The 25275-nt window shown below is 38.2% G+C and overlaps 1 protein-coding gene across 2 annotated transcripts in view; it reads right to left on the reverse strand.

Annotated features, from left to right (window-relative positions):
* HEATR5A (HEAT repeat containing 5A) overlaps window positions 1-25275 on the reverse strand; it is a 2570019-nt gene that overhangs the window by 1564656 nt on the left and 980088 nt on the right. The gene's annotated exons all lie outside the window — the stretch shown is intronic.

The raw sequence follows: 25275 nt of genomic DNA on the forward strand, positions 1-25275 counted from the left end.
ATATAGTCTAAAGGCTACTTCAGCAGTGGAAATGATGAATAGTCTTTTATTCATTTATTTTTTGCTCTTCAACCTAATGTTGAGGGTCACCAAATCTGGGAGCAGCACTGGGTGCTACACTCCTAAAAATGGAGAACATCGATATCTGTGCAGTAACTGAGACCTGGTTCAAGGCTCCAGAGAGCACCCCTGCAATACCAGGCTACAACTCTTACCACACTTTTCGGCCACCAAACCAGGACCGAAACACTAAAGGTGGAGGAGTGTCAATATTCACCAAGGATATTCACACCACCAGGCTAGTTGGCCAACACAATGTGTCTGAAATTCTCCAAGTGCAACTAACACTAGGTAAGACTGCAATCCAAATTGTAGCTTGCTACAGATCCCCCACCATACCCCAAGATTCTCACTACACCTTTCTAAACATACTGGAAAATATTAAGATAGAACCAAACACCCTAATACTGGGTGATTTTAACTACCCTGCCATTAACTGGGAAAACTACTCATGTCCCAACACCTTTGCACAACGGTTCTTGGAATTCATAAATTCCAACGCCCTGGATCAACTAATCCATAGTCCCACCAGGGGCTCCAATATCCTAGACCTGGTCATTACCAACATGGGAAATCAATGCTCCATACCTATGGTCACCCCCTCGTTAGTAAGGTCTGACCATAAGCTAATCACCCTTAACATCCACATCCTACCCCCACCCCCCAGTAAAGAAACCACCATAAAAAACTTCTCTAAAGCCAACTTCATGCTACTCAAGTCAGAAGTGACAAACTTCATGACACCCATGCAGACGGGAACTGAAAGTTCAACTGCTGAATCCTACACTAAGGCACTGTACAAGCACATCCACTCATGCATGAATTGTGCCATCCCAAATAGAACCAAAATGCTCTCATCCAAAAAAAGGAAGCCAATCTGGTGGTCCCCTGCCATAAACAAACTTTACAACAAAAGGAAGAAACTTTTGCAGAAAAGAGGAAAATCCCAGGATGCAAAAAACTCCCTTACTAGCCTCAGTAAGAAACTGAGATGCCTCATAAAATCCTCCAAAGCTAGTTAAGAAAATAAAATTGCCAAAGATTCCAAAGACAACCACAAAGCATTCTATAACTATGTCAAGAATCTAAATGGCAATGCTCAGATCTGCTCTGAGCTAAAACAGATTGGCATTAAATATACTGATCCGAAGGATATTGCCAATATCCTGGCAGATCGATTCAGTGCCAACTTCACCCCCCTCTCCCCCCCTAAATGGCCCATCTCAATACCGGAAGATTGCCAAATTCCAGTAATAACGGCCACACAGGTACAAAATGCACTCTCTAAAGCCAAGAATACAGCATCCATGGGACCAGATGACATCCCGGGCTGTGTACTACATGAACTACAATATGAACTGGCACCTCATCTAAGTGTCATGTTTAATCATAGCCTCACATCAGGTTTCGTGCCCACTGAGTGGCGCAGAGCTACAGTTATCCCAATCCACAAGGGGGGAACCACCTTGGATCCCGGAAACAACTGTCCCATCAGTCTGACAAGCCTTATCTGCAAGGCCATGGAGCGTATTATCATGGAACTTATAAACAAAGACATTGGCAACCTTCAAACACTGGACCCCACCCAGTTTGGGTTTGTGAAGGGCCGATCTTGTCTCCTGAACCTGATTGACTTCTTTGAATCAGTCTCCAGAGCCATGGACAAGGGTAAGGTGGTCCACACAGCCTATCTAGACCTTGCCAAGGCCTTTGACACCATCCCCCACTCTGGAATCATAGATAAACTTACTAAGTTGGGCATTAATCCCTATGTCACCCAATGGGTTGCTAAATGGCTTACTGATAGAACCCACACTGTAAAAGTAGCCGACTCCAAATCCAGCTCCAGACAAGTGATAAGTGGAGTACCTCAGGGTTCAGTCCTGGGGCCGCTCTTGTTTGGCATCTACTTCTCTGAAGTACAGGTCAACACTAAGGGACTCTGGCTGACAAAGTTTGCAGATGACTGCAAACTGGGAGCCATTATTGAATCCCCAAATGATGTGGATACTCTACAAAAGGGCCTTACAGAAACAGATGCTTGGTGCCAGAACCATGGGCTCAAGCTCAATGCCAAGAAATGTATTGTTATCCCCTTTGGGAAAAAACATGTATCCATGAATTACCATATAGGTGGCAGTACACTAAACACAGAAAGTGTGATAAAAGACTTAGGGACACAGGTGGACAGTGGTCTCACCTTCGATAACCACATCGCCACAACAGTCAGGAAATCCTTCTATGTGGCACACCTCAGCACGAAGGGCTTTTCATCCAGAAAAAAAGGAGGTAATTGCCCCACTGTACTCATCCCTCATTAGACCCATTATAGAATACAACGCCCCATTTGGTATGTACCTCTCAAGACATCTGCAACAACTGGAAAGGCCTCAGAAATACCTCACTAAAAGAATCACAGGCCTAAAGCACATGCCCTACGCTGACCGCCTTAAAAAACTCCAGCTATACTCTGTCGCATATCGTCTACTCAGAGGCGATCTCTGCTTAACATGCAAGGCCATGTCAAACCCAGAGCTGTTGGACATGCTACACTTAAAGAAATCCCAATCCCTCAGAGCTACACGCTCCAGGGATCTAAACCTTGTCATCACAATAAACAAAACATGCTGGAGGGATAGGTTCCTGACCCAGAGACTCCCCAGACTCTGGAATAGATTGCCCATACATGTCAAGCAGAGTGCCTCTTTGGACCTCTTCAAGAGGAACCTTGACGATTGGATGGGAGAAAGGAAATTCACCCCAGGGATCACGTCAGTCGCCCTGCTAGACAGGGGTCCAGGAAAGTAAATAATGTGGGAAGAAATAGCCAGGGAATTGTTATGGCTAGGCTTGTATAGGCCCTAGGGCTGATAGCCTAGTACCAACCTATGAACCTATGAGCCAGTTACAGGTCAGAGCCATAGAGGTAAGGCAGATGACAGAAAAAGCCTGATGGCTGCCTGGATGACTGCCTCTCACTACAAGAGAAATGAATGGGCTAGATGGGTCACAAGGGGACCAATGGCTAGCTTGCAGGCACTGGGAATAAATCATGTAAAAAGTTCAATGAACATTTTATTAATTTATTTCTTAATTGCTGTACATACTGAACTTTTTTCCCATTTGTTGTGGTATCTACTCTGCTATCACCTTGGGTTTTAACTGCCTTTTACCAATGTGGCAATGCACTATGCTCATTTTTGTCTCTCAACCCAAACCTCCCACCCACCCACGCACACCAACCACATCCATATTTCCACACTCAGTGATTACTTATCCAGTTCTAAAAAAGATTGAAAAAACACTTCCTTTTTTCCTCTTGTCATTTGCACACCTTTATATAAATTTCAATGTGCCTACTGCACAACTGCTTGTAAACATGTCTCTCATTTGCTTACAACTAGTGTCCAGTTTAGAATTACTAATGCCTAACCTGGTTATATTTTCCCCCATTCTACCTAGCAAACATCTGTATTTATCTAACCAGAATGATTACAATATTTACTATCCAATACTTTTTGCCAGGTTGTGTTGTCTTCTTTACAACTTAAGTGCCTATCCTTTCTTAAGGTAAAATGCACAACAGGAGATTGACATCACCAAGTATAAATGCCAAAAGTATTAAGAAAAATATTCTTTACTGAGCACTGGGTTAGTAAAGAGCAATTTCTTATCTGTTATTATTAAATCCAGGCTAAAGCAAGTTTCATTTTCCCAACTCCTGGAACAAAAGTACTTTTTTCCAAAGTCAAAGATGTAATCTTTGATATGGAGATAGTAGTGCTCCTTTACTAGATTCCAAGTGTCTATAATGGTTTTCTGCTGTTACATTAAAAAAACAAAAGCCTTGGTTTTGCACTAACCTGGCTAGTATTTGAAGTGCTACTTAGAGATCAGAGAAAATTAAAGCTTATATACCACTGGAGTACTACTGATATAGGTTCATAGGTGTTTACTAGGCTAATGACCACAATGGTCTTTTTAAGCCAAGCCATTCATCCCAAAACTCTGGCAAGTTCTGTTACACTTGATAAGTGTAAGCAGGGGCTTGGGAGATGAACCATTTACAGGTTGCCTGCGTCCATTAGAGACAAAGGTGCCAGACCAGGGACACGTTTCCTGTTCCCCATCCAACTGTCCAAGTTACACTTGAATTGGGTTAGGGAGGAACTCTGCTTCACATGGATGGGGAGCCTGTTCCAGAGAAAGAGTAGTCTCTGGGATACATACCTTTCTCTCCAGCAAGTACCATTTATAACATGGGCAAGATTTAAGTCTTTAGAATTTGGTAATTCTGGTGCTGTTTTTTTGTGGCTATGCAGGAGGTCCATCACAGTAAAGTCTGACAATGCCCTGTATGCCAGGCATAGATCTCCTGTCAAAAGCCTGTAGGAGACAGAATGCAGGAAGATGGCCTTGAGGAAGTCTGCATAGAACATTTTATTTATGTCCTGTACTTGGTGAGGAACCTCTGTGGATGGCAGTCTCTAACAACAATGTACAACTGTATAATTATGGAGACCTTAATACGAACTGGTGCTCTGTTACTAAAAATCAGTTAAGTGATGCACACACTTCAGCTATGGTCTTCATTAAATAGTAACTTCACTCAACAGATCAAACCACAAAAGGAAATCATACTAAATTGGAATGGATCATATTGGTGAGACCATGCTGGCTGCCTACTATAATCATCTTCTCCCATAACTTACTTATTTTATTTATCTCCAGTTTTTTTTGCCAGGACTGCCAACTGAGCTCTACAGGAGTCCATTTTTAATGAAAACGGAAAGAAGCTTCACATTAGGGAGTGCCACAGGCTACTTAATGGTTGCCTTTAATAAAATACTCCATTGAGGAATGCTTTGCTAGCCTCTCAGGCTGCCAAACAGGAAAGACTTCTCTCTCTTGGAAACCAGAAAATATTCAATAGGCGCACCTTTACTAAAAGATAACAATGGTCTTGCACATTTGGCTCTGTCATATACTTTGGCACCTGCTGAAATATCACCTGCTTTGAAATTTCTTCCACTTACTTCTCAAAGTTCTCTTAGTGAACAGCTTCAGAGAAACTGCAAACATTTGCTTCACTCTATGAATTCTGGACTATCTGCCATATTATAAAATGGAGAGGACATACCAGCAACTTGAGGAAGTGCATATTCAGATGATCCCTTCTTGATAGATGAGTTATCAGTCTTCTGCAGGAGATCAGCTTAAGGGGACACTCCTGAATGACCATGGATAATAATGAAAACTTGAACACTGCCAGCCAATAGGGAGCCACTAGGATCAGTTATGGCTTTGTCTTGTGCTGGAGGATTATTTTGATGATTAGCAGGAAGGGGAGAAAAAGCAGCATGCAACTTCCTGATCACAGTACTGTAACGGCAATTCTCCCCACAGATAGAGATGTGAAAAATGTCCTACACTTCACATGTAAGGGTGATGAGAACAGGTCCACATTATGGTTGGACATAAAAAACACTCACACATTACGAGAAGGGTGCTGCTGACCCCTTGCCTGTCTGCCAACACACCAAATTCCCCTGTAATGTGTACTGCCACTAAGAGAAAATCCTGCATGAGTGCTCAGTCACAAAGCCTGACTGCTTCCCTGCTTAAGGGAAAGGACAGAGTTCCTATCTGTTTGTTTTATACCCATAACAGTGACATGTTTGTGGAGATTGCCAGTGGACTCCTGGCATGCATCACTGAGAGTGCAACATATCGACATAGGTTCATAGGTTGGTACTAGGCTATCAGCCCTAGGGCCTATACAAGCCTAGCCATAACAATTCCCTGGCTATTTCTTCCCACATTATTTACTTTCCTGGACCCCTGTCTAGCAGGGCGACTGACGTGATCCCTGGGGTGAATTTCCTTTCTCCCATCCAATCGTCAAGGTTCCTCTTGAAGAGGTCCAATGGTGCTATGACTCTTGCAGTAGTCCTGTGTATGTCCCTACCCCACCCCAGTGCAGATATATCCATAGAAAGTACTTAGGCCTAACAGTTGCAACATATCGACATGGTGCTACATCTCTTGCAGTAGCCCTGTGTATGTTCCTACCCCACCCCAGTGTAGATATATCCACAGAAAGCACTTATGAAGGAGGAGCATCACAAAATGCCTTTTCATTTATCAGACCGGGGCTATGGCGCCACTGCTGAATGTGCTGCAAGCACCAGAATACTACAGCAGTACTGTGAGAAAGAGGTGGTTTGTGGTCTTATGTGGAACCACACAAAATGCACCACATAAATAACAGTTATGTACATCAAAACTCTGAGGAATTAATGCTGGCATGCTTCCCTCCATCAACATCAATTGGGTGTACCTTCTGTTGGAGGGCTGTAGTTTTGCTCAATGTTCTGCACTGTGCAGTATCCAAGACGCATCCTAAAATGTCAAGTGCTGCATAGGTATGGTTTGCAATTTGGCCACTGTGATGATGATTTCAAGATGGTGGAACAAACTCATTACAGACTCCATTTACTTTAGTAGCATTGCTCACTAGATGATGCAGGGAGAAACTAGTTGTCTAGGTAGGGAAACAAACACCTTGCCTCATTGTATCTTCTGTTGTGTCACTACTACTGTCCTATACTTGGTAAACAACCTGGTTACTAAGGTGATACCAAAGGGTATACTGCTGAACTAATAGTGACTGGTTGCTGCTAGAGCAACAGAAAACCTCTCAACTCCTAGACAGTCTTGATGTGCAGGTGGGCATGTTGACGGTCTAAACAGTACATCCACGCTCTAACATATAGACATGGGAGGATGGCCTGCACAAGAAACATAAGGAACTTTGCTTTGGAAATAATTTGTTTATGCCACTGAATGCCTGAATAAGCCTGAGATTCTGTGTCTTTTTTTTTTTTTGCTCAGAAAAGGATTTTGACTAGAATCCCTGGCTTCTACACTACAGCCCTTTTTCTGAAGACAGCCTCACTTTGCCTGCTTGAACTCTCTGACGGGGTGATATGTCTGACAGGGATTTTACCTGAGGGTCAGACCAAAGAACAGAAATTCCAGAGATAATGTTGTATCCATTTGTCCCACGTAATTCTGAACTACTCAGTCAGAAAAATAATCTCTCCCACCTCCATAATAGTGCAGCAGTTAGGGAAAGCTTCAGGGTTCCTGCTGGCCATTCAAAAAACTGCCAGTGGTCTTCTGGTGAGCAGCCAATATCCTTTGCAACCATAGGCACTGCTACTGCAAATAAGGGGACCTTAGCTCCTTTGTATTCTGAAAAATGTATTTTATGAAGGATAAAATTTATCTCCCATAGCTGTCTGGGTTTGGTCCTGCTCATCAATGTCATTCAGGTTACTACTGACCTCCTCATGAAACAGGAGGGGACCTACACATGGGGAACATAAGAAACATGCTACATGGATAGAAAAAGTAAAAGAAAGAATAAGAACTTTAAAGGTAGAGGACATGAAATGAGATGAAGTAACAAGCAGATAAAATGAAACCAAGTTAAGAAACGCCTCTAACAGGAAAACCCCAGGCCCAGAAGCAGTACCTAACTTTTGGTTAAAAGTATTAACATCTTTGCATGAGGATTTAGCCATGAGTAAGAAGTATTTATACGCACACCCCAAACAGACACCAACCTGGCTAACAACAGGTAAAACAGTGCTCTTACTTAAGAGTGAACCTGCAAGCTACCCTAAAAATTATAGTCCAATAACTTGCCTTCCAACAACGTATAAAATATAAATGGGAATTGACACCAACAGAGTTTATAGTTATTTAGAAGAAAAGTCAATTATGGCAGTAGAACAAAAGGGCAATAAAAGAAAGTCATATGGAACAAAGGATAATTTTTTGTTAAATAAAGTTATAGTGGAGAACTGTAAAAAGGAGAAGAATCCAAGTATGGCATGGACTGACTACAAAAAAGCATTTGATAATATTCCACATTCATGGATAACCGAGTGCTTAAAAATGTACAAGATACACCCTACACTGATTGACTACATTACAGAAACCATGAAACAATGGCAGGCCACTTTCCAATTAAGCCATGATAAAGGACAGATTATTATCCCAGAGATAAAAAATCAAAGGGGGATATTCCAGGGTGACTCTCTGTCACTGTTGCTATTCTGCCTTGCCATTAATCTGTTTACTTAACAGCTTAGGCCATGGCTATCATTTGGCTCCTAGAAAACAACAAAGTCTAATAACTTCTCATCTTCTCTTTGTCAATAATTTAAAACTGTACAGCTCATCAGATGAGGAACTGAAAGCACACCTGCAGGTTGTCAAAATTTTTTCAGATGATAATAGAATGTCATTTGGTCTTGATAAATGTGCAAAATCAACCTTTAAAGCAGGAAACCTGCAGCACCAGGAAAACATCAGTTTCGGACAAGAATGTGATAAAAAAGAACTTGAGCAAGAGGGAGTGTACAAATACTTGGAAATTGATGAAGGATCAGCAATAAAACATGAACAAATGCAAATAAAACTCAGTAAGGAATACTTTAGAAGACTTAAATTAATCCTGATAACAGCAATGACATCTAGGAACAAGATCAAAGCTATAAATCAATTTGCTCTTCCAGTCTTAACTTACAATTTTGGAGTGACTGACTGACCCCAAAAAGTGTTGGATAGATTAGACATAAAAACAAGAAAGATGCTTCATGCTCATCAAATGATTTATAAAAATCAGTGTATACCAAGATTATATATTCCCCATTCCGAAGGAGAGATGGGCCTCCTTGAAATTGATTACACATACAGATCTGCAATCGTGGGACTCCATACATATCTGCTGACCTCACAAGATCCAAATATAGTAAAAATTTTGAAACATGAGAAGTATAAATCTAAGATGACTTCTCTGCTTAATTTTGCAGAAGCATATTGACATCAAGCAGGAATGGAAATCAAACCAGAAGTAGATAAAAATCAGGCAGCAACTGAATGCGCCAAAAAACAAAAGAAAGAATATAAGGTGAAGGATCAGATGAGAAGGCAAGAAATGTGGAAAAAACATAAATATATTTGCAAGTATAGAAAACTTCTGGAAGAACCTCATGTTGATCAAGAACAAGCACAGGAATGGTTAAGGAGAGGCAAATTCAAACCAAGAAATGAAAGGTTAATATTGGCAGCCCAAGACAGTGGGCTACATACACGTTGGTTTACAAAGTCCATTGAACATGTGGGAGAAACAGACAAATGTAGGTTATGTAAAACCGAACTGGAAACAGTCACTCACCTTGTTGCTGGTTGCGACACACTAATGGCAGAAGGACTGTATACTGAAAAGTATAATAATGTGACGAGACTTTGCACTGGGGATTGTGTAAACATTATTGTACTGAAGTGGCTGAAAAACACTGGAAACATGAGCCACAAAGCATCACAAGAAAATAATGAAGTTTATATCATGTGGGATCACCCATTAGCAACAGTCCAAAGATAGATGCTAAAAAACGGATAGAGTGGTCCAAGAAAAGAAGACAAAAGTAGCATTGATCCTTGAAATTGCCACACCCAGTGACTACAGTGTCTTGCGTACAGAGAAACACAAAGTCATAAAATATCAGGATCTGCAGGCAGGAACGAGAGCAATATGGAAGAAAGATACCCAGACAGTTCCAACAGTAGTAGGAGCACCAGGTCTTATAAAAAAGAATTTACAATTGTATTTGGATATGTTACCAGTACATGTAACTCCATACAAACTGCAGGAGGAGTCATTACTGGGCACAGTGCAGGTGCTGCGAAGAGCACTACTGGCTGACATCAAAGATTGAAACAATACTAATTTCATGAATTTTAATCATACTTTGACTTAGGAATGGGGTCCATTCCCGTCATGGTATTAGAAACCCAAAAGACTTGGAGAAATTAAAAAGGGGAGTCTTGTAAATGATGCTTTTTTTACCTTCTGCAAATTTGGTTTAGCTGAAGATAGGTATACTGGTGCATTATCACACCTGTAGCTGAAGCTCTGGTCAAACTCTCAGCTATACTAAAAATTGAGTGGACGAAGCAGTTTTGTCAAAAATTGAGGAGGTGATAGCAAGAGCTTTAAATTTGTGTTTTTCATTCTCTTCTGTTAAGTTCTCCACTATCTCTTTTATTTGGTCAATGAAGTCTCTTTGAAAAAAACAATGTTAGCGCATACTGCCTTGTCAGCTGCTTCTTATCAATATTTGGTGATGGCAGGGGTGGAGGGTTGGCTTGTGGCAGGATCTCTCTCAAAGACAAGAGTAGAGGTTGTGAAAAAGCATTTCCTAAGCCAACAAATTGCCTTGGATGGCTGGGCTAAGTGGGTTGACACACCACTGGAAGGACTACCACACAGCTTAGACAGACTCACCCGCATCACCCCATCTTCCACCCTGCCCTGTCCCACCTCAGACCTGCTCTCAAAGGAATAACCTACATGGCACACCCTGAAATGCCAGTTCACCTCAGTTAATGCTTCCAAATCTCCCATGCGAACACACCAAATTAAGTCATGTGTCTCTCACCTACCCCTTCCCAGCTTTTCCAGTTTCACAAGCCATTAACTGGTTTTGGGTCATTTCTGCCACAGTCAGGGCTTTATACCCATCTTTGAACTGAGTAATGAAATGTAAATGGATGCAATAAATAACACAAACCTCATTAAACCAGACTGGGATACTGCCTTCAATGACTAATATAAATAGGTTCATAACACTATTACTGAGATCTATGACATTAACTACTGCATTCAGGAACACACATCACTAAGACACACATAAATACATATGCAAATTCAACAGAAAAAAAAGAATCACAAAATTAATAACAGCTTTCATAACTAAACTACTCATTATCATATGTCCAGTTTAAGCACAGAAACTACTTATCTCAACATATCTTACAGGTGCAACTATCAACTCAGCTTAATCTTAAAGTCTGTGATCTCTGTAACTCAACAGGTAGCACACTTATCTTTGGTGTTGGAAGATCAGAGGGCTATGGGTTCTATTCCTATACAAGGTATTTCATTTAACTTGCTAATACTTACATGGGTGGAGCTGCACTCCTGAATGTGCTGTCCTTTGGATTAGACATTAAACTAAAGCTACATCTGCATGTACTTGTGGTAGCTCAGATGAATGTAAAAAATCCCATGGCACTTATCAAAAAGAGTAGTTTTTTTTTATATATTACAATAACTGATTTTATACATACATACATATATATATATATATATATATATATATACACACACACAGAAACACACACACAGTTAAATCACATCTACAATACATTACATAGAACGTGGAAAATATTCCACGTTTTATTAAAGGTTTGTAGGTAAGTACTAGGCTTGCTGCCATTGTAGACCATTTTAAGCCTAGTCGGTTTCCTTTTTTGTGCTTGAAATAACCTATCTCATCTGGTTATAGATTGGCCTTACTCATCTTATGATCAATAATTATACATTACCCCCAAAGTGAATAAATGAGATCATGCCACAGATAATTTAAAGGTACCCATGCATGGGATAATGCATTTAGGAGCTGTCTCTGTCCATTACTAGTACTGAGTGCAGTCCTTGGGTAAACTGTTTCTCACCCAGAGATCTAAGTTGCACTAAGATATAGACAAGGACAAACTTTGTTTTATCTGGATGGGGAGTCTGTTACATAGCAGTGGTATAGTCTGCGAGATATACCTGCCTCTCCAAACCATTCTGTTGATATTGCAGAAGAGGTTTAGATCCCTAAGACAGAGTATTTATGCTGCCATTTGGCTTGCTGATGTGCAGTAACTCCAACAATAATGAATCCCAGACACAGACAAGTATATTGACAGAGCTTTGAGTCGGTCCATACAGGGAATGTTGTTTAGACTTGCATTCTTTTAGTAAGGTATCGCTGTGGGCATTTTAGCTGTTCCATAATTATGCAATAATGTAATATAGTTGTATTATGTAATACCTCTGCACTTCTGTATTTCCATAAATCCCATACACATGCAAACATTCTCTTAGCTATCATATCCACTTTAGTCATTTTTTTTTATGAAAATATCCTTATAATATCATGTTCATCTGTACTGCAGCTATTTCCTTTTTCCATATTGCTTCACACCTTTTCTAAAACAACTGCACTCATACACATTCAATAAAGGCATGGGGCACTATTTCTTTTTGACAGCAGTGTCATTTACAACTTTCTATTTCATAAGACCCTTAATTGGTGATTTATTCAGACTTCTCCTCCATATAAAATCTCTACACTCATATAAACTCTTAAATCTCTACGTTCCTTTCTGAACACTTTTTCTAATGTCTCGTGTCATGTTCCCAAAGATTTATTATAAGACATTGGCCAATGATATTATTACACCAAACTTTTCTATTCTGTACATCCTGTAAACTTGGTAATTTCCACTCTTATATTCTTTCACTTACCATCCAAGGCCTCTCTTTTAATGAATCTCTGCACCATATTTACTAAAAGCCGACCACATAACCCTAGAGACTGGTCTGCCATTTTTTTTTTTAATGAAGAGCAGGTCTAAAGATACAAGAACAACAGGGTGTAACAAATCCTTTCCTCTTCTGTCTCAAATTATTCCTCATCTTATATGGTTTAAATGACTGTATAGAGGTACCTACTAGATGTAAGCCTAAAACAAACCACACTGGTGGAATCTTAACTGTAATATGTTATACAACAGAAGGAAAAAAGTTATGGAAAAATCAGAATGAACAACTCCCATAATGATAACAGCTCTCTAATTAAATAGAACAAGAAACTAAGAGGACTAAGTCCAACAAGGCCAATTACAAGGTCAAGATAGCCTCACAGACTAAAGAAAACCACAAGGCCTTCTTATAGCTACGTTTGTAACCTCAAAGTCAGCAAAGAGTAGTGTGCCAGACTGGCGGTCAATGGTGCCACCTTCACCAAGCAGAGTGGCATAGCAAATCTGCTAGCTGAAAAATTCGGCTCCAACTTCGCCCCCCCAACTCCCCCTGCCTCTCCCCATAAAATATCATCTAGCATAACTTACCCCTCAACTATAAGCAGGAAACAGGTGCTTGCAGAACTGGCTAAAGGCAAAAGCACAGCCTCAGTGGACACAGACAATATTCCAGGATGTCTCCTAAATATCTTGAAACATGATATATCAAAACCACTTGAATCACTTTTCAACTATAGCCTCAAAACAGATTTTGTACAAAGAGAATGCAGAACTGCAATGGACAACCCATATGTTAGGACTGCAGATGCATCCTTGAAGGACATCTGCAATGGTTATCCCACTTAAGAAGGGTAGACCATCAACTGACCCAAGAAACTATAGGCCCATTAGCCGGACTAGTCTAATATGCAAAGATATGGAACGAATTATCAAGGAAATGATCAACAAAGATATAGGCAACCTGCAAACACTGGACCCAACCCAGTTTGGGTTTGTCAAGGGAAGGTCATGACTATTAAACCTGGTAGACTTCTTTGAGAAGGTCACCAAGGCAATGGATGAGGGAAAAATGGTGCATACTGCCTACCTGGGATGTGGCTCAGGTGTTCAACGCAATACCGCACTTGGGTATAGTTGACAAACATACCAAACTGGGCATAAACCTATACATAACTCGCTGGATTGCCAGATGCCTCACAGACAGGACCCAAGCAGGAATGGTGAGAATGCCTCCACTAAGAGACTGATAACCAGCAAGGTACCTGAGCGCTCCATGCTGGGACTGCTCCTGTTTTGCATCAACTTCTCTAAAGTAAAGACTAAAGTCAAGAGCTTTTGGCTGACCAAGTTCACACATGACTTCAAATTTGAAGCTATCACAGATTCTTCCATGCCACAACATCTTCCAGAAGGAACTAACACAGACAAATGACTGGTAACAAAGCCACAGACTAAAACTCGGTGCCAAGAAATGCATTACTGTGCCTTTGCCTTTTGGGAAACTGCCACCAAGGCTAATTACTCCATTGAGTAATCTTGCCTTTAACCAACAGATGGCTGAGGTAGAAATAAAATCATTCTGTGGTGCCCAGCTTATAAGTAAGGGCATGGTATCCAGGTCTAAGGAAGTCATAGTGTCACTTTACTCGGCCCTCATCAGAACCAGTAAGTATAATGCCCCCCTTTGACATGTACCTGACCAGACATGTAACAGTTTTAACACCCACAAAGGTTCATTACCAGGAGAATCTAGGGTATAAACATATTGTCTTACACAGATTGCTTTAAAGCCCTATCTCGGAACTCTGTCTCCTACAGATTACTGAGAGGTGATCCATACCTGGCATAAAGTATCCTTGGATCCAGCTCTGATGGACCTTTTGCACATTTGCAAAACTAAAAGCACCCGAACCACTACATCCAATGAATTAAATTTTGCTTGCAACATAAATAGGGCATGTTGATGAGACAGATATGTCTCTCACAAGATCCCCATGCTCTGGAACAGGCTCCCCATCTAATGTCCATCACTTACCCTATTTAAGCATAACCTTGACCAATGGATAGGAAATCAGAAATTCACCCTAGGTGTGGCCCTGACAGAGGTAAACAGTAACTATGCCATAACTAACATAACCTCCCCAAACAAAACCTTTAGAAACTTCCTAGCACACCCTCTCCTAATAAACATCCACAATACATAAGGATACCTATGAACCTATCTCCACAGAAAGAATAAAAAAAAATCAATAATTTATTATACAAAGATTTAAGCAACATTAATACTTCTGCTACATAATTTAAATTACTTAATACTGTATGCATAAGGCAAACTTTTTTATCCAAACACATGTGATAGATATTTCACATTCTAACCATTACCCATAAATGATTCAACATTTATTCCCACTGTTTCAGTACTGTTTAGGTCTAAACCTTATTCCTAAAACTTTTAATTCCTGTGAATTAAAAGAAATTTTGTCAATGATTTTCATATGACCATAACCTTTATTTTTTCCCATACTGAAGGATAAACCTGCCCATTCCAGTACCTGTTTTATCATCTGTAGCGCCTCAACCTTAAGAACCAATTATTCATCTTTAAAAAGAAGCACTAAATTATCTGCATAATTTAAAATCAGTGACAACTGCATATGTTCTTTATTATCCTCATTTCCTACAGGTCACTAGAAACCTTATAAACTACTGCATTCATTGCTAGCGCAAACACTGGATTTAAAGGACAGCCTTGTTTTACACATTTCTATACATGTATGTCTTTTTCCAGAGGCTTTACAAAGGAGAATTCAATATAATGATATCAAGAATCTATAACCTGCAGTCTTCGAAGATGGGTGCACATTGATCAACAGCATAATTTAAATTCTCAGGGTGTGAAAAAAAAGTGAGAAAAGGAAGCCAGTGAATTTGTCAGTTTGTGTAAAATGTAATTACTGGCTAGTAAGTACACTGCCTAGATGCTAGCAAAGAATTTTGGAGAATCTGAAAAACAGTCAACAAGAAAAGGTGAAGAGAAAATGCTGAAAGAAAAGAATCCTTGCAGCTACTCAGGAAAAATCAGTTGAAGCTTCAACTTTGGTTCAATTTAGTGGAAAAAATAAATCAAGTGCAACAGAGATGATTGAAATAAATGAAACATTGAAGGAATATGCCAACTCAAATAAACAGGTGGAAAAATAGTAGTAGTTTAATTAGCTATTTGAATGAACTAACAAAACTGCAAAAATCAGAAGATGAAAAGTCTGGATGAGTAAGAGGCTTCGTAAAAAGAGCAGTTTAGAGAAAAACAGCAGGTAGAAGACAAAGCAGGCTACAAAACCTAAGATTTTTGCTGTGCCAGAGAAATTGGAAGGAACCAACAGTATTAATTTTATGAAAGGAAAATATAAAAATGGACTGGTGCTTCACAGCAAAATTTATTGACTGAAAGGGCAGAGAGTGTATGTTCCAAACATGATCATGAGAAAGCCCTGTATTAGTAAAGATGCAATCATACCAGCAGAAAGAGTTGATCTTGACAAAAATGTGGCAGGGAAAAGTATTAAAAACTGGAGACAGCATAGAGTTTGTAAGACATGATTTACTGTATGTTGGGCAAAAGAGAAGCAAATTTATCCCAGCAATCAGGGAATGTCAAAATGCAGGTGTGAGAATCAAGCTGCTATATCCAGTTGTCTTCAGAGCATTTTTTTCTAAAGGATTAAAAGATTTTCTTATGCAGAACACACCAATAAAAAGTATGCCAGCAAACAGGAGACTTTACTTCAGATTCTTCTGAATCTGATAATAAAGCTCATAGAAAGTCTTTGCAGTAAACCATTTCCAATGTTTCGAAGGAAAACTCTTGAGAGACAGAGAAAAAAATCACAAGAGTTGACCAGAAGAATAAGTCTGGTATTGAGAGCTGTAGATGATTAGGAAGACCAGCAACACTGAAATTAGTGAATAAATGGAAGACTATAACCAATCACTTGTGTGAAATATGGCTTTGCAAGGAAAAGTGGCTGAAAAAGACTGGACTTTTGGTGATTTTGTTAAACATGTGGTGGACTGTAAGGCATACTGTATATTAGGTCATTAATGTTTAGAATGACACTAAAGGAAAAAGAGAACTAAGTAAAATAATGTTTGTTGTTATTAGTTGTTTTTCTTTTGGCTTTTCCCTGCTAGGGGTCGCCACAGCGGAACTCCGGTCCGCTAATGATTGGCAGTCGATTTTTATGGTGCCGAGGTGCCAGCCCGATGCCCAACCTTCAACGAAGGCACGCCCATTCACACATGTCTTTCGAATGCCACTCGACTGCAGGGAGGACATGCAGACTCCACACAGAAGGCGCTCCAGCCGAGAATCGAACGGGAGAACCTCTTGCTGTGGGGTGACAACGCTACCGCTGCACCAAATATTCCATGATAACAAAATGCATGTTGTACTGTAAAACAGTTTTGTGAAATGTGCAGTCAGGAGTATTTTAAATGTGTGTGTGTGTATGTGGGGAGAGGGGTTCTTTTTTAGTGTGTGTGTTAAAAGTAAACAAGCACTCTTTCTAGATGCAAGAAATACAGGCTCTACAGTATAACAAGAGAAGAAAGGATGAACAGAAGCAAGTTTAAGTTAATATAATGCTGTGATCTTGGGGTGGTAGGGTGCAAAAAGTACAGTAATTACATGCAGAATTAAGATAATTCCCCTTGTTTTTATAACATCCTTGACTTAAGCTATTATCCTGTTTTTTTTTTTTTTTTTTTTTGAAAAATAAGGCAAAACTATGACAGACAATGCTAAGTTTTGCATCTCCAAAGATATTTGCTTATGCTTTTTTCCATTAGCAAACATTCGCAGTGAGAGACAATTTATCTGCAGCTGAAGGCAGTTGGCCTTGAGGAACTACATACATTTCACTCGGAAGAGAATGTACAAACATCCCTTCATTTATCTGCAAATTTGTTAGCTGTTTTTTGTCTCATTGCTGAGTACTTTTATATAGAGATGAGCTCTCTGCAGGTGAAAGCAATTAATTTTGAGGGTTCTAGCCATTCTTTGCTAAGGGAAATGCAAAATTTAAAGGTACAATGGTAAGCAGTTCAGTGAAAATAAAGTTTGAAATTATGGACAGTGAAGAAGAGAAAATCTCCTCCCTGGTGTAAATACCTTAATGCATTTAATAGAAAAGTGCACAGGTTAGTTTAAGCCAGTGCACCTTTTCTTAAGGCTAAAAGCTAATGTTTTCTTAAAACATACAAGCTGTTTTCACATCTGGAATGGGAATAGAGATAAGAAAAGAATGGACAACTACTGATATAAGTGGGGAATACAGACTGTTGCATGCATTTTAGCATGGGTTACCTTAATTTTAGATTAGGTTATGGCTATGGGTGCAGCTGTCGAACTGGACAACTATTCCTATCTGGAGAGGTAACTCTCACTTGCTGAAAACGCACACAGTTCTGTGTGTTTGTTCTAAGTTAACATGGGGTGGGGGGTGGGGTTGAAAATATATTTAGTTTTTTTTTTCTTTGAGGGTTTTCAATAAAGCAAAAAGTTTTGAAAAAATTCACATAGGTTCAAAGAGAGATGAGAAGAAATGACAGTATAAAAGATCAGCCTGTCAAACATTAGTGTGTACATATAAGATAGAAGTTGGAAATACACGTTCAAAAACTGTCATGTATAATAGGCAGGAACAAGATGTTTTTATCATAATGGCTACTCTCGCCATATTATCTTTGAATGTAAATGGCCTTAGAAGTATAGTCAAAAAAGAAAGAGCACTGAGTTATATTAAAAAATGCAGAGTGCAAATAGCAATTCTGCAAGAGAGACATTTGGAAATAAGCCTGTGAATTTGACAAAGAAAGGATTTTATGATGAATATTCAGCAGAATATCACGGAAAAGGGGAGTATTTATTCTGACTGTTAGAGGGTCTCCAATAAACTGAAGAGGAGGAAAAAAGAGAAGAGTGGAAGATATGCAGTAGTAAGGGGCTACTGGCAAGGGAGGATGACTATTCTGGCATGTATTTATATTCTACCAAAACTGCTATTAAGGCTACTAAGCAGCTTAAAAATTAAAAGAATACACTTTTATAGGTGAGGGACTGAAACTTGATTTGCAATAGTCAGGATATATCAGGGGGCACAGAACAACAGAGGGTAGATTCCTGTAGACAATTATGAAACTATTTGGTATGGAAGATGTGAATTCAGGACCAGGAACTCAGACAGAATTTACATATTTCCCAAGGTAAAATAACAAAGCTAGACTGGACTGAAATTATAGTTCACAGAAAGATATGCATTTAACTGAAAGCTTCAACACACATCCAATAATTATTTCAGATCATGCACCATAAGATAAAAATGCCATGTACCTAAGTGAAAAATCAGACAGTGGCACTTCCTCACCTTCTTGTTAAAAAAAGTATAATTTAAGGAAAGGGTAGGGGAAATTATTTAAGAGTTATTAGGGAAGATAGAAATTTCTTCATAAATGATAGCTAGTGATGGAGATAAAATGGAGTTTAAAATAGGGTATAAACAGAGAGAGACAGATTATGGTTAAGTACTAATAACAATTATTTAGAAGGGCTAACAAAGGTTAAAGTATTGCAGAATAAATAAAAATAAGGAAGTATTTGGATAATATGCATGAGTTTAGAAAGATTGTAGTTAAACAACTAATTTTTGATAACTCCAAAGCACAAAAAGATTTAACACAACTTGGATAATAGAATATGGAAAGGCTTGCCACCAAACTCAGGAAGCCTATGACAAAAAAAGCAAACCTCAGATCATACAGAAGTAATAGAGATATATTTTGGAAATTTTATGAAAATCTGCATACAGCAGAGGAATGTGGACATCATGAAAGAGCAGAAATGGGAATATATATATGGAAGTTAGAAGGAAAGGCGGTGTTAAAAATGCTTAAGATTTTTAATATTATTTTTAAAAAGGGGGAGGCACCAACTTCTCGGAAGAAAACTGTGGTGGTTGTACTACCCAAAGAGGGAAAAGACCCAGCTTGATATAGCCCCATTTCAATTGTAAACCATTATAAAGTGTTTATGTCTACACTATCTAAATGAATGGCAAAGGTGTTACCAAACATTTGACAACATTAGTAGAACAATGATGCTCCAGTTGGAAGCAGAATGCGAAAAAAATGCCATTACTGTTGGTGTGTCTCGAAGAGAAGGCACTTGACAGAGTAAGTAGGCATTTTATGACTAGGGCAAAGGAACCATTTTCATCCCCATATACAATAACATGGTTAATCAGAAGGATATATGAGGGACCAGAAGCAAGAATTAAAGTGGGAGGGTTCCTCTTTGATAAGTGTGTTTGAAGAGAGCAACCAGGCAGGGATGTCTGCTTATGCCCTTGTTATTTGTTTTAAATTTATAGCCATTGGCAAAGAAAATAAGGGACTCAGAAATTCAAAGATTAAATTGGTATGGTACGCAAGAAAAGTTGGCTTTAATTACAGATATTTTGTACTTGATAAATTCAGAAAAGAACATTTTGGTGTTGTGGAACACTTTGAGACAGTTTCAAGTCTTTTCAGGATATAACATTAATGAAGATGAAACAAAAGCTAAAGCTATAAACTTTGTACCCACTCATGAATTAGTTAAACAATACCCATATTTATGGGATCACAATAAGGATGAAGTATTTAGGAGTATGAATTAAAAACTATTCGGTTACATCAGCTAAGAATATGTGGGAAGAGACTAACCAAAAAATAATACAAAAAACTGTGAATCTTGTTTTATATGTATGTATGTATATATATATATATATATATATATATATATATATATATATATATATATATATACACACACACATATATATATATATATATATATATGTGTGTGTGTGTGTGTAGTAACATACAAGCAGTGAAAATGCTTTTAGTCCCTTTAGTTTTACATACAGGTCAGGTATTTTTTTATCTATCAGAGGAGAAGTTGTTAGTAATAACTAATAAAGAGTTGATGGAATTTATCTAAGAGGGAAAGGGGGCAATGAACAAAGAGAGAAGATGATCCTCCTGATAGAAGAAGGTGGTTTAGGATTACCTGATTTGAATGGATATTTTAGAGTTTCTCAGTTAAGGCTTATTAACACAACATAAGCAGAAGACTATAATTCAAAGTGGAAAGGATGATGGTGAAGCAGAGGAGAGAGCGTGAGATTTTGGGTGCAGATTCTTAAGGAGAATATTAACAACCATACAAAATATTACACCCATAACATTACAGAAAGTATTTTAAGAACTAATCCAACACATGAATAGAGAAAGGGGATTTTGCCACTAGGGATGACTCTAAGTGGGGTACAGGAAATAGACAAGAGGGGCTTGAATTTAGTGGAAAAAAAAAACTGGCAATGAAACCATGTATTGACAGCAAATAACCAGAGAGGGAAAGGTAACTTGATTAGGTCAAAAATACATCTGGACTGCAAATTAAAGACTGCATTCCCTACAAGGGATGTATGAGAATTTAAATAAGGACACAAATATATGGAAAAGGGATAATTAGTAGGGCCTACAAAGTACTGCATGATAATTATAAGAATCATTCAGAGGAGGTTAGAAAAGATTGGGGAGAGAAACTGGAAAAGCAATTTGCAAGGGAACAATGGGTGACGGTTATATGCATGGCACCCAAATACGCAACAAAGCCAAGAAGGTTTAGGATTTTTGTTGGAAGTGTTTGTAGAAGTGTTTCTTATACCCCAGGGATACTTCAAAGAAATTTTAATCCAGAAGACAACAAATGTTGGAGGTGTGACAGGGAATGTGTAAAGAGTTGGCAGATTTTAAAATTCTTAATTTCCCAGAAATAGTAAGGCCGTATTAAGTTTAATTCTGTTGGGTGCCAACAAAGTAATTACAAGAAAATGGAAATCAAAAGTTAAACCAACTGTATTTGAAGTACTGAATATTGTAAAAGAGATGTATAAAATGGAAGAAGATCTTAAAAGGAAGAAGAAAATTACATAGAAATAAATGAAATGTATGGGAATGATACACACATATTCAGGAGGAGAAGTGGGGTTTAGGGGAAGGCAGAAACTGAACAATTTATATGTTAGCCTAAAAGGCAGTTGTTCCAAAAAAAGAAAACATATGCAATGCATAAATGTAGGTAAATGGAAAAAAAATGTTATTATGGTTTGCCCTTGCAAAATTCACTTTGCAAGAGGTATTAGTATTTATACTAGTATAAGTATTTAGAGGTAGGAGAATGGGTCTTGCAGAACAAAGAATTCTGCACATTGGTGTGAATGACTAGAAGCATGAGAGTGGGACTCTTTACAAGTAAAATACAAAAAGGTATTATGTGTGAAAGTGAATAACTAACATCTAATACTTTCTAAAATCGACTTATTTCTCTAAAAATGGGGTCAAAATCTTGTACTATAAAAGAAACAAAACAGAGCACCTCAGCAAAATATATGTTCCATCACTACAACAGGAAAAGTTGCAAATATATAAAGGTAAAACAAATTAACAGAAAATGATGATAAGCTAGTTTTCGCCCTTATGGGAAGCTTTGATAAAGACATTTCAGTTAATCTGCAGAAGAGATTAAGAGAAAAAGGTAATAAAAAGTACCTATAAGCTGCTGGTCAGCTTTTTAATGCACAAGTAAAAAAATATATATATATATAATTAATAGTACAAAGTTTAAAACACAATACAGCAAACTGAAAACTCAGTTAAATATAGTATGGCCGTGGTCAGCAGTGAATTTTCAAAGTATCCTAGATTCCCTTCCTTCAGTAAGAACAAATCCTGCAAAATATGCCAGAATACTTAGGGCCATGTTCAGTTATAAGCTTGACCAGAGGATAAGAAACAACTGCTTGCCTAGAATACCCTTTGGCAACCCCCTGCCTGTAAAGAGAGTAGATAAGATAGCCTTGAACAAAATATTTCAACCATTTCCCTTAAAACAAAAAGGTCATTTTCTCGATATTAAAGTAAATAATAGTAAAGTCCCATCTTTGAACGATACAGCTGCCAGTAGATCCACGCTATGAAAGTGTTAAAAGTCCTTTTAAAATATAAAGAAACAGAAGATATCCCTATACAGGCAGGATCCTTAACTAAAAGCATGCTTTCATTGTCAGTACTTCTGCACCTTTAAATCTTTTAGGCAGAAATTTGCTTTACAAACTACAGTGCACTATATTCGAAAGAGTATATTTGAAACTTCCTGACACATCTCCATTTACACAGTTCTGCTTAAGCACAGATACTTTAGAGGAGAAATTGTGTTTTCCAAAATACTGACAGTAACTAAAATAATGAATTAGAACTTTGGAATCTGTATCATCTCACATCTGGACAACTCCTAAAAATGACGTATGATTAATTAAAAATGCACTATCACTATCTGTTCAAATAACTTTAAAAATCTAATGTCTCCCAGCCATACCTCAGTATCCCCTCTCTGCTGTAGCTGAGTCTGGAATAAAATTGGTAATTTCTGCTTTACTGATGCAAGAATCATAATACCCAAGAGAAGAGCCCATATAATACCCCTAATTTATTTGTAAAGAAACTAGTTAAAGACACTTATAGATTTGTAGAAGAATTCAGTAGTTACACCTTCTTTCCCTACTGTCCCCAACCTTTCTACCATTCTTTGCTCCATATCACCTTCTGCCACTACCTTTTCGGTTATAAATATTTCCTCAGCTTTCTCTGTTCCCATTCATCCAGCCAGCCAGTACTTGTTCACTTCCACCTACAGAGGGCAGCAATATACTTAGACACACGTACCACAAAGTTATGCATTGTCTCCTACTTTATTTTCTAGAGAAATACAAGACTGATAAAATACAACTTCCCTGTGGGTTTGTACCACTACAGTATGTAGATCCTTTACTTTTAGCTTTTAATTCTTGGACTGCTTGTCAGACACTATTTTTATACTTTCCACTTTAGCTAACTTAGGCTTTAAAGTTAATAGAAAAAAAAGTTATTTTGCAAATTCCACACTGTTTTGTATGAAACAGTCAGAGATCAGATGCTTAACTATTCAGGGTGTGCAAACATATTAGGCTAGAGATGGGAAAATGGCTTTGGTAAAATTTTTATTTTTTTTATATCTGGTGTTACTGTTTGTTGATTGACTAAGTTGTTTGTTACTGTTTCTTTGTGCTGTTTTAATGTGCGACTGATGTATTTGTTGTTTGTGTAGTGTATGCCTGCAGGGAGAGAGAAATAGAGAAAGAGAGATGAAAAAAAAATAAGTAAGCAGGATCAGATCCATGAAAAGGGAACACCTGCATATTTTATGTATTAAATTATGGTAAAGAAAGTTGTAAGTATTTAACTGAGTGGTTTCAACTTACTATGAATTACTCTGGTGGGGTATTTCCATTTAATGGAACTTACGATAAGAATAAATTAATGAAACTGAAAGGTATTTTTTAAAGAAAAGAAAACAAAGGAAGTGGGGAACAAATGGCAGTATTTTACTCTTGGTACACTGAAGTGCTTAAAAGGGAAAATAAGTCAGCATTAAGGGGGGGTTGCAGGATGCTAATAAAACTGTTGCAACAAGTAAAAGAGGTTAAAAGGCAGTACAAACCAGTAAAAAGGGATCCCTTTATCCTGTTTGCCAGGTTTGGAAGAAAAAAAAAAACTAAGGATGTCTTTCTCAGACCTGTGCATTTTTTGAGCACAAGGTCAGTGTGGTACTGTTAAAGTAGCTTTAGGAAGTACAGTTGTGTACACTTACCATAAATGTGAATGTTCGAGTGTATTCACTGTTGCAGTCATTACATTTGGGTAATCTGCTGGAAGGTTGCCTCAGTCGGCCTGATTAACAAAGTCTTGGGTCCTGCATCGGTTGCTGTCCCCTTTTCCATGACGTCAGGTCGTCAGGGGTATAAAACATGCAGCCGATGCCATTACATCAGTTTTTCTTGCCCCAGATGTCAGGTGCCCTCCAAATGGGGAGCAATATATATATATATATGTATATGTATATATATATATATATATATATATATATGAATGCATATATATATATATATATATATATATATATATATATATATATATATATATATATATATATATATATATATTTATATGTATATATATATATATATATATATATATATATATATATATATATGTATATATATATATATATGTGTGTGTGTGTGTGTATAATGTAAAACACAAAACATACACCACCAAACAAAAGCAAATACACCAAAAAGGCTTTTAAAGATAGTAATAGAAATAAGAGGTATAGTTAGAAAAAAAAGGGGGCTGGAGGGAGGGTAACTAGGACTGCAACAGTGAATACACTCAAACATCTACATTAATGGTAAGTGTACACAACTGTACTATGGTCTTCATGTTTCACTGTTGCAGTCATTACATTTGGGTAGAATCCCAAAGCTATGGTTGGGAGGATGGATTTATACGGCATTAGGAGCAGCTATAAGGCCCTGCAGGACAGCAGTGACAAAGCCAGCTCTGGATTTAGAGAAGAGAGGTAAATGGTAATGTTTGGTGAACGTATGAACTGAGCTCCAGGTAGCAGCTTCTAGAATGTCTCTGGTAGGAACCCCTCTGAGAAAGGCTGTAGAAGTAGATGCAGCCTTGGTGGAATGAGATCTGATCCCCTTGGGGACAGGCTTCCCATGGTGCATATAGCAGAAACAAATACAATGGCTTATCCATTTGGAAATAGTCTGTTTT

This window comes from Protopterus annectens, chromosome 6.part0 (assembly GCF_019279795.1).
Source record: "Protopterus annectens isolate FY-2018-M chromosome 6.part0, PAN1.0, whole genome shotgun sequence".
NCBI lineage: Eukaryota > Metazoa > Chordata > Ceratodontiformes > Protopteridae > Protopterus > Protopterus annectens.